At 48.7% G+C, this 18,493-nt stretch overlaps 1 pseudogene; it reads right to left on the bottom strand.

The window, feature by feature from the left end:
- Positions 1-14,583: 14,583 nt before the first annotated feature.
- On the bottom strand, positions 14,584-17,602 carry LOC129017899 (UPF0450 protein C17orf58-like; annotated as a pseudogene).
- Positions 17,603-18,493: the final 891 nt, after the last annotated feature.

The following is an 18,493-nucleotide window of genomic DNA, read 5'->3' on the forward strand; positions in this document are numbered from 1 at the left end:
ATGAGGAAACCCCATCTTTACAAAATACAAAAATTAGCCAGGCATGTTGATGTTCACCCATGATCCCAGCTACTCCAGAGGCTGAGGTGGGAGGATTGAGCCCAGGAGGTAGATGCCGCAGTGAGCCATGTTCATGCCACTACACTCCAGCCTGGACGACACAACAAGACCCCGTCTCAAAAAAAAAGAAAAAAAAAAAGAAAAAAAGGGCCAGGTGTGGTGGCTCATGCCTGTAATCCCAGCACTTTGGAGGGCCAAGGTGGACGGATCACCTGACGTCGGGAGTTCAAGACCAGCCTGGACAACATGGTGAAACCTCGTGTCTATTAAAAATACAAAAATTAGCCGGGCGTTGTGGTGGGTGCCTATAATCCTCACTACTTGGGAGGCTGAGGCAAGTGAATCGCTCAAACCCGGGACGTGGAGGTTGCAGTGAGCCAAGATTGTGCCACTGCACTCCAGCCTAGGCGACAGAGCGAGACTCTGAATCAAAAAAAAAAAAAAAAAAAAAGAATGCTTTATTAGCAAAGGACTAGGTGGTACAGAGAAAAATGTTTACATTGTCGTAATAATGTAAATAATGACATTGGGCCAGGAACAGTGGCTTATGCCTATAATCCCAACACTTTGGGAGGCCAAGGCATGTGGATCACCTGAGCTCAGGAGTTTGAGACCAGCCTGACCAACACGGTGAAACCTCATCTGTACTAAAAATGCAAAAATTAGCTAGGTGTGGTGGCAGGCACCTGTAATCCCAGCTACTCAGGAGGCTGAGGCAGGAGAATCACTTGAACCCAGGAGGCAGAGGTAGCAGTGAGCCAAAACCATGCCATTGCACTCCAGCCTGGGCCACAAGAGCAAAATTCCATGTCAAAAAAAATAAAAATAAAAATAATAAAAATAATGACATTGATTTTCAACTTTTGGAATCAGCCTACAGACAAAGCATGGAATGATATAATTTTTAAATTATAGGGAAATAAAACTTGGAGTCAGCCAGGTGCGGTGGCTCACACCTATAATCTCAGCACTTTGGGAGGCCGAGGAGGGTGTATCAAGAGGTCAGGAGTTCGAGACCAGCCTGGCCAAGATGGTGAAACCTCATCTCTACTAAAAATACAAAAATTAGCCGGTCGCAGTGGTGAGCGCCTGTAATCCCAGCTACTCAGGAGGCTGAGGTGGAAAATCGCTTGAACCCAGGAGGTGGAGGTTGCAGTGAGCTGAGATCATGCCACTGCACTCTAGCCCGGGTGACAGAGCAAGACACCATCTCAAAACAAAATAAAACAAAACAAAACAAAAAAGATTCAGACTCAAAAAGGGAGGTGGGAAAATGGTTAAGTGAGCTTGGTTCTCATTTGCCATGGCAGGGCTTAAATGAAAGTTGATAAAACAAGAAATAGCAGTACAAGAAAGCTACCCAGGCTGGGCATGGTGGCTTATGCCTGTAATCCCAACACTTGGGGGCAACCCGTTCGGGTCCCCTTCCACACTGTGGAAGCTTTGTTCTTTCACTCTTCACAATAAATCTTGCTGCTGCTCACTCTTTGGGTCCGCACTACCTTTATGAGCTGTAACACTCACTGAGAGGGTCTGTGGCTTCATTCCTGAAGTCAGCAAGACCACAAACCCACTGGGAGGAACAAACAACTCTGGACGTGCCACCTTTAAGAGCTGTAGTCTCCCTCTCCCTCTCCCTCTCCCTCTCCCTCTCCCTCTCCCTCTCCCTCTCCCTCTCCCTCTCCCTCTCCCTCTCCCTCTCCCTCTCCCTCTCCCTCTCCCTCTCCCTCTCCCTCCCCTTTCTTCGGTCTCCCTCTCCTTCTTTTTTCGGTCTCCCACTGTTATCAAAGCTGGACTGTACTGCCATGATCTCGGCTCGCTGCAACCTCCCTGCCTCGGGCTCCTGTGACTCTCCTGCCTCGGCCTGCCGAGTGCCTGGGATTGCAGGCACGCGCCGCCACGCCTGAATGGTTTTTGTATTTTTGGTGGGGACGGGGTTTCACCGTGTTGACCGGGCTGGTCTCCAGCTCCTGGCCTCGAGTGATCTGCCTGCCTCGGCCTCCCGAGGTGCTGGGATTGCAGACGGAGTCTCGCTAACTCAATGCTCAATGGTGCTCAGGCTGGAGTGCAGTGGTGTGATCTCGGCTCGCTGCAACCTCCACCTACCAGCCTCCTGCCTTGGCCTCTTAAAGTGCTAAGATTACAGCCTCTGCCCCGCCGCCACCCCGTCTAGGAAGTGAGGAGCATCTCTGCCTGGCCGCCCATCGTCTGGGATGTGAGGAGCCCCTCTGCCCGGCCGCCCTATCTGGGAAGTGAGGAGCGCCTCTGCCCGGCCGCCCATCGTCTGGGATGTGAGGAGCGCCTCTGCCCGGCTGCCACCCCGTCTGGGAGGAAGTGAGGAGCGCCTCTGCCCGGCTGCCCCGTCTGGGAGATGAGGAGCACCTCTGCCCGGCCGCCCCGTCTGGGAGGTGAGGAGCGCCTCTGCCTGGCCGCCACCCCGTCTGGGAGGAAGTGAGGAGCGCCTCTGCCCGGTTGCCCCATCTGGGAAGTGAGGAGCGCCTCTGCCTGGCCGCCACCCCGTCTGGGAAGTGAGGAGCGCCTCTGCCCGGCTGCCACCCCATATGGGAAGTGAGGAGCGCCTCTGCCCAGCCGCCCCTTCTGGGAGGTGAGGAGCGCCTCTGCCCAGCCGCCCCGTCTGGGAGGTGAGGAGTGCCTCTGCCCGGCCGCCCCGTCTGGGAGGTGAGGAGCGCCTCTGCCTGGCCGCCGCCCCGTCTGGGAGGTGAGGAGCGCCTCTGCCTGGCCGCCATCCCGTCTGGGAGGAAGTGAGGAGCACCTCTGCCCAGCTGCCCCATCTGGGAAGTGAGGAGCGCCTCTACCCGGCTGCCACCCCGTATGGGAAGTGAGGAGCGCCTCTGCCAGGCCGCCCACTCTGGGAAGTGAGGAGCGCCTCTGCCTGGCCGCCCACTCTGGGAGGTGAGGAGCGCCTCTGCCTGGCCACTCCGGCTGGGAAGGGAGGAGCGCCTCTGCCCGGCCACCCCGTCTGGGAGGTGAGGAGCGCCTCTGCCCGGCCGCCACCCCGTCTGGGAGGAAGTGAGGAGCACCTCTGCCCGGCCGCCCCGTCTGGGAAGTGAGGAGCGCCTCTGCCCGGCCACCACCCCGTCTGGGAGGAAGTGAGGAGCGCCTCTGCCCGGCTGCCCCATCTGGGAAGTGAGGAGCGCCTCTGCCCGGCTGCCACCCCGTATGGGAAGTGAGGAGCGCCTCTGCCCGGCCGCCCCGTCTGGGAGGTGAGGAGTGCCTCTGCCTGGCCACCCCGTCTGGGAAGTGAGGAGCGCCTCTGCCCGGCCACCCCGTCTGGGAAGTGAGGAGCGCCTCTGCCTGGCCACCACCCCGTCTGGGAGGAAGTGAGGAGCGCCTCTGCCCGGCCGCCACCCCGTATGGGAAGTGAGGAGCGCCTCTGCCCGGCCGCCCCGTCTGGGAAGTGAGGAGCGCCTCTGCCCGGCTGCCACCCCGTCTGGGAGGAAGTGAGGAGCACCTATGCCCGGCTGCCCCATCTGGGAGATGAGGAGCACCTCTGCCCGGCCGCCCCGTCTGGGAGGTGAGGAGTGCCTCTGCCTGGCCGCCACCCCGTCTGGGAGGAAGTGAGGAGCGCCTCTGCCCGACTGCCCCATCTGGGAAGTGAGGAGCGCCTCTGCCCGGCCGCCACCCCATATGGGAAGTGAGGAGCGCCTCTGCCTGACCACTCCGTCTGGGAGGTGAGGAGCGCCTCTGCCCGGCCGTCACCCCGTCTGGGAGGAAGTGAGGAGCACCTCTGCCCGGCTGCCCCGTCTGGGAGATGAGGAGCACCTCTGCCCGGCCGCCCCGTCTGGGAGATGAGGAGCACCTCTGCCCGGCCGCCCCGTCTGGGTGGTGAGGAGCGCCTCTGCCTGGCCGCCACCCCGTCTGGGAGGAAGTGAGGAGCGCCTCTGCCCGGCTGCCCCATCTGGGAAGTGAGGAGCGCCTCTGCCTGGCCGCCACCCCATATGGGAAGTGAGGAGCGCCTCTGCCTGGCCACTCCGTCTGGGAGGTGAGGAGCGCCTCTGCCCGGCCGCCCCGTCTGGGAGGTGAGGAGTGCCTCTGCCCGGCCGTCACCCCGTCTGAGAGGAAGTGAGGAGCACCTCTGCCCGGCTGCCCCGTCTGGGAGATGAGGAGCACCTCTGCCCGGCCACCCCGTCTGGGAGGTGAGGAGTGCCTCTGCCCGGCCGCCACCCCATCTGGGAGGAAGTGAGGAGCACCTCTGCCCGGCCGCCCCCTCTGGGAAGTGAGGAGCGCCTCTGCCTGGCCGCCACCCCGTCTGGGAGGAAGTGAGGAGCGCCTCTGCCTGGCTGCCCCATCTGGGAAGGGAGGAGTGCCTCTGCCCAGCCGCCACACCGTCTGGGAAGTGAGGAGCGCCTCTGCCTGGCCACCCCGTCTAGGAGGTGAGGAGCGCCTCTGCCCGGCCACCCAGTCTGGGAAGTGAGGAGCGCCTCTGCCCGGCCGCCCAGTCTGGGAAGTGAGGAGCGCCTCTGCCCGGCCGCCCGGTCTGGGAAGTGAGGAGCGCCTCTGCCCGGCCGCCCCCTCTGGGAAGTGAGGAGCGCCTCTGCTCGGCCGCCCAGTCTGGGAAGTGAGGAGCGCCTCTGCCCGGCCGCCCCGTCTGGGAGGTGAGGAGCGCCTCTGCCCGGCTGCCACCCGGTATGGGAGGAAGTGAGGAGCGCCTCTGCCTGGGCAGCCCCGTCTGGGAAGTGAGGAGCGCCTCTGCCCGGGCGGCCCCGTCTGGGAAGCGAGGAGCGCCTCTGCCCGGCCGCCCTGTCTGGGAGGTGAGGAGCGCCTCTGCCCGGCTGCCCTGTCCGGGAGGTGTACCCAACAGCTCCGAAGAGACAGCGACCATCGGGAGCGGGCCATGAGGACGATGGCGGTTTTGTTGAAGAGAAGGGGGGGAAGTGTGGGGAAAGGAAGGAGAGATCAGATTGTTGCTGTGTCTGTGTAGAAAGAGGTGGGCATAGGAGACTCCATTTTGTTCTGACTAGGAGAAATTCTTCTGCCTTGGGATGCTGTTGATCTATGGCCTTTCCCCCAGCCCCATGCTCTCTGAAACATATGCTGTGTCAACTCAGGGTTAAATGGATTAAGGGCGGTGCAAGATGTGCTTTGTTAAACAGATGCTTGAAGGCAGCATGCTCTTTAAGAGTCATCACCACTCCCTAATCTCAAGTACCCAGGGGCAGAAACACTGCAGAAGGCCGCAGGGTCCTCTGCCTAGGAAAACCAGAGACCTTTATTCATGTGTTTATCTCCTGACCTTCTCTCCACTATTATCCTATGACCCTCCCATATCCCCCTCTCCGAGAAACACCCAAGAATGATCAATAAATACTTCATAAATTAAAAAAAAAAAAAAAAAAAAAAAAAAAAAAGAGCTGTAACACTCGCTGCGAAGGTCTGCGGCTTCACTTCTGAAGTCAGCGAGACCACGAACCCACTGGAAGGAAGAAACTCTGGACACATCTGAACATCTGAACAAACTCCGGACACACCACCTTTAAGAACTATAACACTCACCGCGAGGGTCTGCAGCTTCATTCTTGAAGTCAGCGAGACCAAGAACCCACCAGAAGGAACCAATTTCGGACACAATATTACCTCAGAAACTCTGCTTATGCCTCTTCTCAGTCAATCCCACACCCCCCGCCCCCAGTGCACACACACATATCAAGGCAATTGTTATGGATTTCTGTCACTATAAATTAGATTTGTCTTTCCTAAAGTTTCAATTAAATGGAATAATATACTAAAAAAAAAAAAAAAAATCCCAACACTTGGGAAGGCCAAGGCGGGTGGATCATCTGAGGTCAGGAGTTCGAGACCAGCTGGCCAACATGGTGAAACCCCATCTCCACTAATAATACAAAAATTAGCCAGGCGTGGTGGTGCACGCCTGTAAGTCCCAGCTACTCGGGAGGCTGAGGCAGAAGAATCACTTGAACCTGGGAGGCGGAGGTTGCAGTGAGTGGAGATCACACTACTACACTCCAGCCTGGGCGACAAGAGCAAGACTTCGTCTCAAAAGAAAAAAATCTACCCAGACCGGGCATGGTGGCTCATGTCTGTAATCCTAGCACTTTTGAGAGGCTGAGGTGGGCAGTTAGGTCAGGAGTTCAAGATCAGCCTGGCCAACATGGTAAAACCTTGTCTCTACTAAAAATACAAAAATTAGCTGGGCGTAAGGGCGAGCACCAGTAATCTCAGCTACTTGGGAGGCTGAGGCAGGAAAATAATTTGAACCCGGGAGGAGGAGGTTGCAGTGAGCTGAGATCCCACCACTGCACTCCAACCTGGGCAACAGCAAGACTCTGTCTCAAAAAAAAAAAAAGAAAGAAAGAAAGAAAAGAAAAGAAATCTACCCAGAGAACTGAAAAGTCAAGGGGATTGATCATAGGGAGCCTGGATTTCAGATGGAGTTAAGGTAGGACAGAGGAGCACAACTTCTCCTTATAAGCCCCTCTATGCTTTTTGATTTGTACATGGTGGTTATTCCTCTGGTTCAATTTCTAAAATTGCTTTTTTGAATTGGAAAGGCCTTTGGTGGTAACTGTGAGGTAGAAGCCAAGGGGTGTGAGTCCTACCCTGCTGCCAGCTTGCTGGCAGAGCCCAGAGGATGACTGCTGGCAACTGCTGATGAAGGAGAGGAAATTGCCTGGAGGTCCTGGGGCCTGTGGCAAGACAAATGGAATTTGGTAAAGGAGCAAAGGAGACCTAGGCTGGGCCCGCACAGTGAAGGGGCCACTTAGGATGTCTTCTTGCCACCTGCTTATTTTATGTAGCTTTTTAATATACTCAAGTTGACATAATTTTCAACAAAGCACATGGGAGCTGAATGGAGACATTTACTCAATTCTGCTTAAATAAACAAATTAGGCTGTGTTCAGTGGCTCATGCCTGTGATCTCAACACTTTGAGAAGCCAAGGCAGGCAGCTCACTTGAGCCCAGGAGTTTGAGACCAGCCTGGGCAACATGGGGAAACCCCATCTCTACAAAAAATACAAAAAATTAGCCGAGCATGGTGGCACGTGCCTGTAGCCCCAGCTACCCAGGAGGCTGAGGTAGGAGGATTACCTGAGCCCTGGAGGTTGAGGCTGCAGTGAGCCATGATTATGCCACTGCACTCCAGACCGGGCTACAGAGTGAGACCCTGTCTCAAAACAAACAAATCAAAAAAAAAAAAAAGAAAAAATTACAATGCAAAGAATTGTATAAAGACAACTTGCTGTTGCATTTTTAGGGAATTTCTATTGCTTTCCAGATTTAAGGCAGAATGAAACATAACTAGCCAGTTATTGAAACTTGATTTTATTATGGATTTCCAGAATTTCCTTTGCCATATTTTCCCATTTTAATTTATGATCTCCAGCATTGTTTGCACATTGTTTTCATTACTGCACTTTGTTATAATTCATCATTTATACCATCCATATTCTTTCTTTTCTTACAGATTGTGATATCTTTAGTCTGAATTTTTAATTGGAATCAGAACCGGATGTTGGGGTCACTGTTTTATTGTACCTTGTGATTACCTAATCCAAAATTGCCCCCCAAAAAGTCAGGTTAGCTAATATAATTTTTTAGTGTTAAAGATGTATAGTGGTAAAAAATTTATTCTAGCAGCCGCGTGAAACAATGTATTTAAAAATTGTAAACTATTGGAATACTGTATTTATCTGCTATTGCAGTATAAAGTCCTTTGACTTAGTCCTGGTAACTGTACAGTAATTTGGTTTACTGACAAAAGTTGTGAGGCCAGGCTCGGTGGCTCACACGTGTAATCCCAGCACTTTGGGAGGCCAAGGCAGGTGGATCACCTGAGGTCAGGAGTTTGCAACCAGCCTGGCCAACATGGTGAAACCTCGTCTCTACAAAAAGTACAAGAATTAGCCGGGCGTGGTGGCAGGCACCTGTAATCCCAGCTACTCAGGAGGCTGAGGCAGGAGAATCGCTTGAATCTGGGAGGCAGAGGTTGCAGTGAGCCAAGATCGCACCTTTGCACTACAGCCTGGGGACAAAAGCGAGACTTGGTCTCAAAAAAAAAAGTTGTGAATAAAACTGTGTGAAACTGGGAGACTTTCTGGACTTTAATAGAAAAATGTGACTTTAAAATTGCTTTTTCTTTTGTTTTAGCATAATTTTTCCCTTTATATTCCCCTCATCCATGTAAATGAACACATACATACACACACACACACACCTTTCCCCACAATGGTAATGCTTCTGTAAATGTCTCTATTTGTCCAGTTGCCTGAAAATGTTGTAATCTTTATTAGACAAATATATATACATACATATTTTAAATATTGGCTTTTTCCAGTGAGCTATTATGCTTAGTGTACAGTGAAAAGTTTTAATATTATAGGTTAAAAATTTCTTAATCGTTCTTTTCTATTCACTTGCCAAGGGTGAATGAAAGAACATGGCTTCTTCTCCCAGACTGATTTACTTTGGCATCCGCATAAAGCATCATTTTCAAAAATGAAAGGTGCTCAGTTGTTCCCTTTTTTCTATATTCTCTAGATCTCACAACAACAAACTGCAGTCTACAGCTTCCTAAAGTTCAGCATGTTAACCTAACATAAAACACAGCAAGAATCTTGTTGCCTGAACTATTTTAAATTAAGGGGCCAGATGTTTAGTCAGGCTATCCTGACAAGACTTGACCTAAACTTTGTTTTTATTGGTCATAACAGTCCAATTATATTATTGGCCAATTTTGTCCAATGGACAAGAAAAAAGCAAAGTCGCCAGGTTCGGTGGCTCATGCCTGTAATCCCAGCACTTTGGGAGGCCGAGGCGGGCGGATCATCTGAGGTCGGGAGTTCAAGACCAGCCTAACCAATATGGAGAAACCCCATCTCTACTAAAAATACAAAATTAGCTGTGCATGGTGGCCTATGCCTGTAATCCCAGCTACTTGGGAGGCTGAGGCAGGAGAATTGCTTGAACCCGGGAGGCAGAGGTTGTATTGAGCCGAGATTGAGCCATTGCACTCCAGCCTGGGTGACAAGAGCAAAACTCCGTCTCAAAAACAAAAAAAGGAAGAAAAGAAAAAGAAAAAAAGAAAAGTCAACGAAACCATTATCTTGTTAAGATCAAATGGTTTTATTATTGTGGTAGAAGCGAGAAAACTTTGTTTATTAAAAATAAAAGAAAAAGAAAGCAAGAAAAAATTATACTGTGGGATAAAGTATAACTCCATGGAAATGCCACGTCTGCTCTTCAGTGAAGAAGCTGGTTTAGAGTCTCAAAGAAAACTTTTGACTGTATTTATTTATTGTTGCAAAAAAGATGCTTTTTTATTGCTGCCCTCATTTGTCAACTAATTATTTTTTCTTATAAAATCCAGCCACGGTTACATATAATCCATCCGTATCTTATCATGATTCCTGTACATAAAAGTACAAGACAACCTCTAGATGTCTTTTCTTTCTATGAAAGGAGCTGCTATGTACACGTGTGCACACAGACACAACTGCAAATCAGCAATGAGTTTATTGTTCATGGTAGATTAAAATCAAACTTGCATAGCCAGGCGCAGTGGCTCACGCCTGTAATCCCAGCACTTTGGGAGGCCGAGGTAGGTGGATCACGAGGTCAGGAGTTCGAGACCAGCCTGACCAACATGGTGAAACCCTGTCTCTACCAAAAATACAAAAATTAGTCAGGCGTGGTGGCATGCACCTGTAATCCCAGCTACTCAGGAGGCTGAGGGAGGAGAATCACTTGAACCTGGGAGGCGGAGGTTGCAGTGAGCCAAGATCACATCATTTCACTCCAGTGAGACTCTGTCTCAAAAAAAAAAAAAAAAATCAAGCTTGCATAAAGGTTGGGCTAAGTGGTCCTGGACTACAGACTCTGTTGCCTTGAATATAACAGTACAATTTGTCAATTACTCCACACCAGGTTAAAATGAGTAAAATCTATTTGAAGGTATCTTCTTTGTAAACATTTGTCAGATTCTAATTTTTCTTTTTGTATTAAAATTCAACTATGGATGTATGTGAAACAAAATAAATGGAGATAGTTTTTCTCCCACAGACAGAGGTGTCTTTGAATGCGCGCTAATGATTATCTGTAAGCCTCTGTGGGGAGGGAGGGCTGCAAGGTCATGAAAGGCAAAAGAATCTAATTGTACCTGGAATTCTCCCGGACAGCAGTGGCCCCTCGTTTTATCATTCCCAGTCAACTGTCATCACGTCAGAGAAAAATCTTCAGGGGTGCTAATCCTGTCACATCAGTTGATCATACTAACGAAAAAGGTAATGCGACAAGATACACATTGCCTTCATCTGTACATTCTGTGATACCAGGCAAATTACCAATTACAGACAGCTACTTATATTTTGAGGGACATTTTTTTTTAGATGATCTCATCCTCTGTGTTATTTGTTGATTGGGTTTGTTTTTTGCTTGTTGGTTTGTTTGTTTGTTTCTTCCATGTAAGGAAAAGTAGTGTAAGCAGTAGCAAGAAAATGAGGAAGATGCATTTTGCATGTTCTTCCTTTCAATGTTCTTACACATTGTATTACTGCATTGTGGTAATAACTTCTATAAAATGTGCCATAGCTGGATTATGCAGCTTTGCAAAAATTTTACTAGATTTTATTCTAACTCATATTAGCTTTGTCCTATCAACTTCTGGAATTTATCTAATTATTGCTTTTAAAAGTTTCCTTCCTTTTAATGTTTCCCTGCTACGCAAAACCTTTCCCAGACCTTGGTTTCTTAAAAGAAAGATGTTTCCACAGTTCCCAATTCTTTCTTATTACAGGCTCAGGTGTGCAGGTTATTCTGGCTTAATTTTATCTAATGAAGCCCATTCCTTTTTGTACATGAAGATGTCACTTAAACCTATGTTTACAAACTGAAGAGACTAATCACTCAATACGAAAACATGAAAACATTTTTGCTTAAAATATTAAGATGGAAATAGTTAAATATGCATTATTTTGTCCTTTTACTTTTTAAAAAATGTTACATATTGTATGCACTGTGCTGATGCAAGAATTCTACATTTTAATGAATTATAAAATTATTCTGCATCTCATCACGTCACAGTATTTCTGCACTATTTATTCATATATATATATGAATATATGTGGGCTTAATCATTTAAAATTTGTTGCAGCAAGAACTTTCCTACCTGCAGGCAATAGATTGCTATGTTTTCAACAAATTGTGGCAAATTCTAAACAGCAATTCTTTTGTATGTAATAGGACATTTCATACTAGAAAAATAAAGTAATGTTTTTGACATTGGATTTGGTGCAGTTTCTAATGAAGCAACGGTTGGTTGGTTAATATGTTTTCTGTAGCTGTTAGCATTGCCAAATTATACAAAAAGGGTAAATTTTATGGAAATCCTGAGACCAGGAAGATATTAATTTCATATGTGTATTTAACGGTATAAAGTGTTTTACAGTTTCTATTACCATACAAATACATAAAGACATTTTATAGTTTTATCAACTACAGAGCTTTAGTCTTTCAAAAGTAATTTTTGAAAAACATACATTCCTGGCCAGGTGTGGTGGCCCACGCCTGTAACCGCAGCACTTTGGGAAGCCGAGGCAGGGGGGATCACTTGAGGTCAGGAATTTGAGACCAGCCTGGCCAACATGGTGAAACCCCATCTCTACTAAAAGTACAAAAATTAGCCAGGCATGGTGGCAGACACCTGAAATCCCAGCTACTCGGGAGGCTGAGGCAGGAGAATCACTTGAACCCGGGAGGCGGAGGTTGCAGTGAGCCGAGATCACGCCATTGCACTCCAGCCCAGGGGACAAGAGTGAGACTTCATCTCAAAAAAAAAAAAGAAAGAAAAACATACATTTTTATAGAACATAATGAGTTCCAAAAGCTGCTTTTCTGTGAGTAATTTTTGACAAGCTTCTGCTATTAAGATCTATATAACACAGCTATTTTGCTTTCAATAATCCAGGCAGTAAACTGTACATTTGTGATACTCTTAGGATGTTTCTACCACAGGACTTGGGCTTGTAAATATATTTAATTTGCATCAATAGATTTTCTTGGCTAAAAGTATTTTCAACAACTGTTATGCTTCACCTGCCAAGTTCACAATCCTTGAAACCATTTCATGAACAGTATTTTCCTATTGGTAAAGCTTTTATTCTCCTATCCAAATTCTACAGGAGGTTTAAATAAAATTGTGGCTGGGCATGGTGGCTTATGCCTATAATCCCAGCACTCTGGGAGGCTGAAGCGGGCAGATCACAAGGTCAGGAGTTAGAGACCTGCCTGACCAACATGGTGAAACCCTGTTTCTACTAAAAATACAACAATTTAGCTGGACGAGTGGCACGCACCTGTAGTCCCAGCTACTCAGGAGGCTGAGATGGGAGGATGGCTTGAACTGGGGAGGCAGAGGTTGCAGTGAGTTGAGATTGTGCCACTGCACTCCAGCCTGGGCGACACAGCAAGACTCCGTCTCGAAAAAAAAGTGAACTTTTGGAGATATTTTCTGAAGTAAAATAATTACCTTTTTATATTCCAAATGGCCTAGAGTGTTATTTAGAGACACTAAGATTTGCTGTTGTTTGTAATCTACCTTCCTAGGATCTGCAAATAAAAGTTATTTCCCTATTTCTGTTAATTCCTTTAGGCAAACTCCCTACTTCTTTATGTTAAAGAGCCAACCTGGTGGCCTTTCAGATCTCTGCACACTTAGTTAGACAGTTACATGGTTATTTCAGCATTCACTCTTCATGATTGAAACTATTATGATCTGGCTGGGCGTGGTGGCTCACACCTGTAATCCCAGCACTTTGGGAGGCCAAGGCAGGCGGATCACCTGAGGTTGGGAGTTCGAAACCAGCCTGACGAACATAGAGAAACCCCATCTCTACTAAAAAAAAAAAAAAAAAAAAAAAAAAAAAAAAAAAATATTAGCTGGGCAAAGTGGCGCATGCCTGTAATCCCAGCTGCTTGGGAGGCTAGAGCAGGAGAATCGCTTGAACCCAGGAGGCAGAGGTTGCGGTGAGTCGAGATCATGCCATTACACTCCAGCCTGGGCAACAAGAGCGAAACTCCTTCTCAAAAAAAAAAGAAAAGAAAAGAAAAGAAACTGTTACCATAGGTCTCAGATTTCTTGCCCTTAATGTAAGAATGGGGATATTTCATGGATAAAATAATGAAGTACTTGAGGAGGTGGGGAGAAGAGCCAACTGAGAAGTATTTTTAATAATTTGAAACATTCTGAGGTACTTCTAGATACTTGGAGCAAGATACTAAAAGACTTTTCTTAGAAGATTATACCACTTGATCCAATTTGAACCAAATTCAACTAAAGAAATTAGCCATATATATATACTTTTTGTTGTTGTTTGAGACAGAGTCTCGCTCTGTTGCCCAGGCTGGAGTGCAGTGGCACGATCTCGGCTCACTGCAACCTCCGCCTACTAGGTTCAAGTGATCCTCCTGCCCCCCAAATAGCTGGGATTGCAGGCATGCACCATCATGACCAGCTAATTTTTGTATTTTTAGTAGAGACAGAGTTTCGCCATGTTGGCCAAGCTGGTCTCAAACTCCTGACCTTGTGATCCACCCGCCTTGGTCTCCCAAAGTGCTGGGATTACAAGCGTGAGTCACAGCTCCCGGCCTAGCCTTTTGATATTTAAAAATTCAACTTTGATTTGACTGGCCTGAGTTATGCCTGAGTTAATGTTTTTTTTATCTTAAAGAAAACTAGCTCAGAAGCTCTTCATTAGCTATATACTCTATCATGCAATAATGCATCTGACTCCCAAAAAGCAATTCTAGTAAAATTTATAATAAATTTGGACAAAACTCATTTTTGGAAAATACTCTAGAAATCCCTCAGTAGTGCTTTACCATAGAACACTCAGAACCTCTCAACTCTTTATTACCTGTCTGACCCATAATTGGAACAAATAATAGTATCAGGTATTGTAATGTTAGGCTGTTGCCTCTTGGCTCCTGTGATTCCCTAGCATCCCATCCTGGATGTCCTTTATGTGTACAGTGCTACTACTGGGTGCCATGGACAGCGTCAGGAAACGTTCTGACCTTCCTGAGTGCATCACCGTGAGGCCAAATAGGCTGCTGTCTCTCTAGTGAAATTCCTTCTCCTGTGTCTAGGCAGTCATCTTCATCTATGCATTAGTGGTGTCTCTATTCACCGTACTTCTTATAAACTGAAGTACAGCCTGATCTTCCAAAAAAATACTCTCATGTCTTTGTGGACTCAGGTATAAAATCGATATTTAATTTAGCTAGTGATTAAACCTTTTTAAAACCAACTGAAAAATGTTTAGAATTCACTTGCTTATGAGCTGTCATTGGTTAATATTGGTTCCAAGGTTTGGGGAATGAATTTGAGAAAGGCTTTTTCTCAAACCTTTAGGGCTCAAAGGCTAAAACAAAACAAAACAAAAACAAACAGGTGCATCCAAGATCTAATTTCAAGGCAAAATTTATTGCTTTACAAGCAAACATTATACTTTGTCTTAATAGAAAAATGACATCAGATACACCCAGCATACAGTTCACATTGGGATAGCTGCCAGTTCAGCACAAAACATACATTATTAGGAGCAGGGAGGCATGAAAATAAACTATATCTTACTTTTTGGTACATCACGAACACTTTTGCCTGAAGTAAGCCCTTTAGCACTTTTTTTACATTTTTTTTTTAATCCATCCATCTGCACACTGGCCCTTTTGTACTCTTTGTTTTTGAGACGGAGTTTTGCTCTTGTTGCCCAGGCTGGCGCGATCTCGGCTCACCACAACCTCTGCCTCCTGGGTTCAAGTGATTCTCCTGCCTCAGCCTCCCTCAGCTGGGATTACAGGCATGTGCCACCACACTCGGCTAATTTTTGTATTTTTAGTAGAGACAGGGTTTCTCCATGTTGGTCAGGCTGGTCTCGAACTCCTGACCCCAGGTGATCCGCCCGCCTCGGCCTCCCAAAGTGCTGGGATTACAGGTGTGAGCCACCACGCCCAGCTTGGTACTCTTTAAGTGTAAAATTTTAATACTTGCCCTGGGCTTTGACCCTTGTGTTTGATCTAAATGACGTTTCATAGGTAAATGTCTTTTGACTAGTGCGCTTACTGTTATGTAAAGAATTTAAAATGTGATAGTTTGAATATAAAATCTGGTTTGATACATGATATAAAAGTTGTATATTTAAGTTCAAGAAAATGTTTTGTGGACTATTTCTACTAAAGAATGTATTAAATTAAAATATTTAAAAACATGAAGCAGTGATCTGTTAACTAGACAGGTCAGTTATCTGAGCTGTGTAAATCACTGTCTGGCACAACAGTTGAATCACCTTGACACTGAGCTCAGGAGGAGCCCATTTAAGAAGCATCTTGTAAATAACAAAGTGATACCTTCGAGATTACAGTTGTAACTATGCAAGTCATTCATAGAGTAGCTTTGGGCTCTCTTCTAAAGGAGGACCCATTACATGAAGATGGAACTTTCATGTCTTGTTGCCGATGTCTCTTGTGATCCAGAAATGCCAGGATGGTTGTTTCAAATGCATTGGGTATGAATTGCACCTTGAACTTGCCCTTCCCTTTTTGGGTTAAACCTTTTCACATAGCTGTTGCTGCTCCTCAGCAGTCCATCCTCTGGACAGAGGTGGCCTCTCAGGACCTGGAGCAGAGCTGTAGGAAGCTGCCCTCTCTTATGGTAGATGTGGCCCATCACAATATACCTGCTGCCTGGACAAAATAACCAGAACATTAATTCATAGTGTCTTTTAAATGCCATGAACAGACAAATATAAGGCCTTTAAGAAATGCCTAAGCTGTAATCTACTATCTTGCCGCACAAGCTGAAACTGATATTTAGTCTACAGGCAAGGTGGAAACAGTCTAGCGACCTTTAGAAGATAACCAACCCAACCAGGCCGGTGCAGTGGCTCACGCCTTTAATCCCAGCACTTTGGGAGGCGAGGCGGGCAGATTACTTGAGGTCAGGAGTTTGAGACCTGCCTAGCCAACATGGTGAAACCCCATCTGTACTAAAAATACAAAAAGTAGCACGGGGTGGGGTGAAGGGAAAGCAATATGTAACCAGCTCACATTACAGAACAAAGGTCCTTATCACATTGTATCAGGATTTCCTAGAGCACATGCCTAGAAAGATGTGGGAGTGGGGCTGGGCGCAGTGGCTCAGCCTGTAATCCCAGCTACTTGGGAGGCTGAGGGCAGGAGAATGGCTTGAACCTGGGGGACCGAGGTTGCAGTGAGCTGAGATGGCGCCATTGCACTCCAGCCTGGGCAACAGAGCGAGACTCTGTCTAAAAAAAAAAAAAACCACTCCCCCAAAAAAGCAGCTTTTCTAAACTCAGTTCTGTACAGTCCCTTCTGGCAATGGTGTCTGGTGGTCGCTCATTCCATTTGTCAACATCTATTTATTGACAGCCTGCTTTGTGCCAGCAGCTGCTGTTCTCACCCGTGGGGGTGGGGCTGACGGTACTTACATCGCAGTGGCAGAAATAATACCTGTCGTCTAAACCCTAATCATGTTACAATACTGTCCCCCATCCCTCCCAAAAAAAGTCTGGGCGACCCACAGCCCGAGCTGCGGCACCCACGTTACAAACGGTGGTATAAAGTACGTATGCAGCGTCATTCAGCTCAGTTTCAATACCAGGTTTAAACTCTGGACACGGCTTATTGCAGCTGGAGGAGTCGAGGACTAACATGTGGACTCGGAAGAAGCCGTCGGGGGTGAGTGAGGTACAGGCGGTTCATCTTGTACAGCCCGTCCCGATCCACCAGCAGGGTCACCAGCCGGATGCCCGCGCCCAGCACGTCCACGTCATGCACGATCCCGTTCATCGCGGCTTCCAAAAAACAGTTTGGAAACCCCAGTTCCTCTCCCAGTCCCCGGGCGTTGGTTTTTAGCAACAGCGAAACGGCCCGCATGGGTCGGGCGCCCTGGGATCTCGCGTGCAGGATTCTCCGGGACTCGGAAACGCTCGCGGGGCGGCGGCGCGGCGGCCGGGCTCACCGATTTCGCGCTTGCAGAACGCCTCGCGCCCGTCCATGCCCGCCCGGCAGGCGCAAGCGCAGGGCTCAGCGCCGGGCTCCGCGTCCCTCCGCGGCTGGCTGAGGCCGAAGCTGAGGCTGAGGCGCGGCGGCGGCGCCGACGGTGAGCCCGGGGCCGGCACGACGGCGCGCGGCGGGTTGGGGTGGGCAGGGCCGGCGGGGCCCTTGGCGGCGCGCGCGAGCGGCCGGGCGGCGGGGAAGTGTGGGGCCCGTGAGCGCGCGCGTCTCGGGGCTTCCTCCGACGCGGGCCCGCGGCGCGGCGACGCGCGGTTCTCGGCCTGCGCTGGGCGCCGGCCTGTGGGCGCGTGTGCTGCCTCACGGAAGGTGGCCCGTTGTCGGCCGGCGGCTGAGGCCTCGGCGCCCCCTCCCCAGATCCCGGCTCCGCTCCCAGGGCTCCGCACTACACCGATCTTACTTTTTCTCTCCACCGGAGCTTCGGGGGGATGATCCGACGATTAAACAGAGGAGCCAGAAAGCTCTAGCTGTCATTTTTGCAGACAGGGTTCCCAGGCTCTAAAAGTGAGCCTGGGCTTTTGCTTGCTTTCTCTCCCCTAACCCCTTCTCCACACCCGCATCCCCGTTCATGCTAATGAGGGGCAACCTTTGGGAAAACGGGAATCACTCACTGAGCAGACCATTGGAACAAAACCGAGCCGCAGGGATTTCTCTCTCGTCCTTCCTAAGGGGGACGAGCACATGGCCTCGCAAAGTTGTCCCCAAGAATGTCTGTGCTGTGATCTGCGGGCGAGGATAGCATCACAGCCTAAACTTTAAACTCGTGTGCGTTTGCGCGCTGCGGTGGGGGCAGCAGAGGGTGGGGTGACAAGTGCGGAGAATAAGGGTGTTTCGGGACTGAGGGACTGAGTGGGGGAGAAAGAGTGATGGCCGCTTTTTTCTAGATTAGGGCAACAACAAATAGGAAAATAGTGCTTAAGACGGCGTGGGTTTGTGGAAGGGAGGAGATTCCAGATGACAGAGAATGTATCCTGGAATGTGTGTGTTAGGCAATTTCTAGAGAAACCAAGTCACTGCTTCCTAAGTTTAGTAAAACTGTTTCATTATATATGACAGCTCACCGTAACCTCTGCCTCCCGGGTTCAAGCGATTCTCGTGCCTCAGCCTCCCAGGTAGCTGGGATTACAGGCATACGCCACCATGCCAGGCTAATTTTTGCATTTTTAGCAGAGATGGGGTTTCACCGTGTTGGCCAGGCTGGTCTCAAACGCCCGACCTCAAGCGATCCACCCGCCTTGGCCTTCCAAAGTGCTGGAATTACAGGCATCAGCCACCACGGCCGGCCCAGAGGTCTAATTATTAATCAGAAGCTTGCCTGTTGAGGCCGGGCATGGTGGCTCATGCCTGTAATCCCAGGACTTTGGG

The sequence above is a fragment of the Pongo pygmaeus genome, chromosome 19 (genome assembly GCF_028885625.2).
Source record: "Pongo pygmaeus isolate AG05252 chromosome 19, NHGRI_mPonPyg2-v2.0_pri, whole genome shotgun sequence".
NCBI classification, from domain to species: domain Eukaryota; kingdom Metazoa; phylum Chordata; class Mammalia; order Primates; family Hominidae; genus Pongo; species Pongo pygmaeus.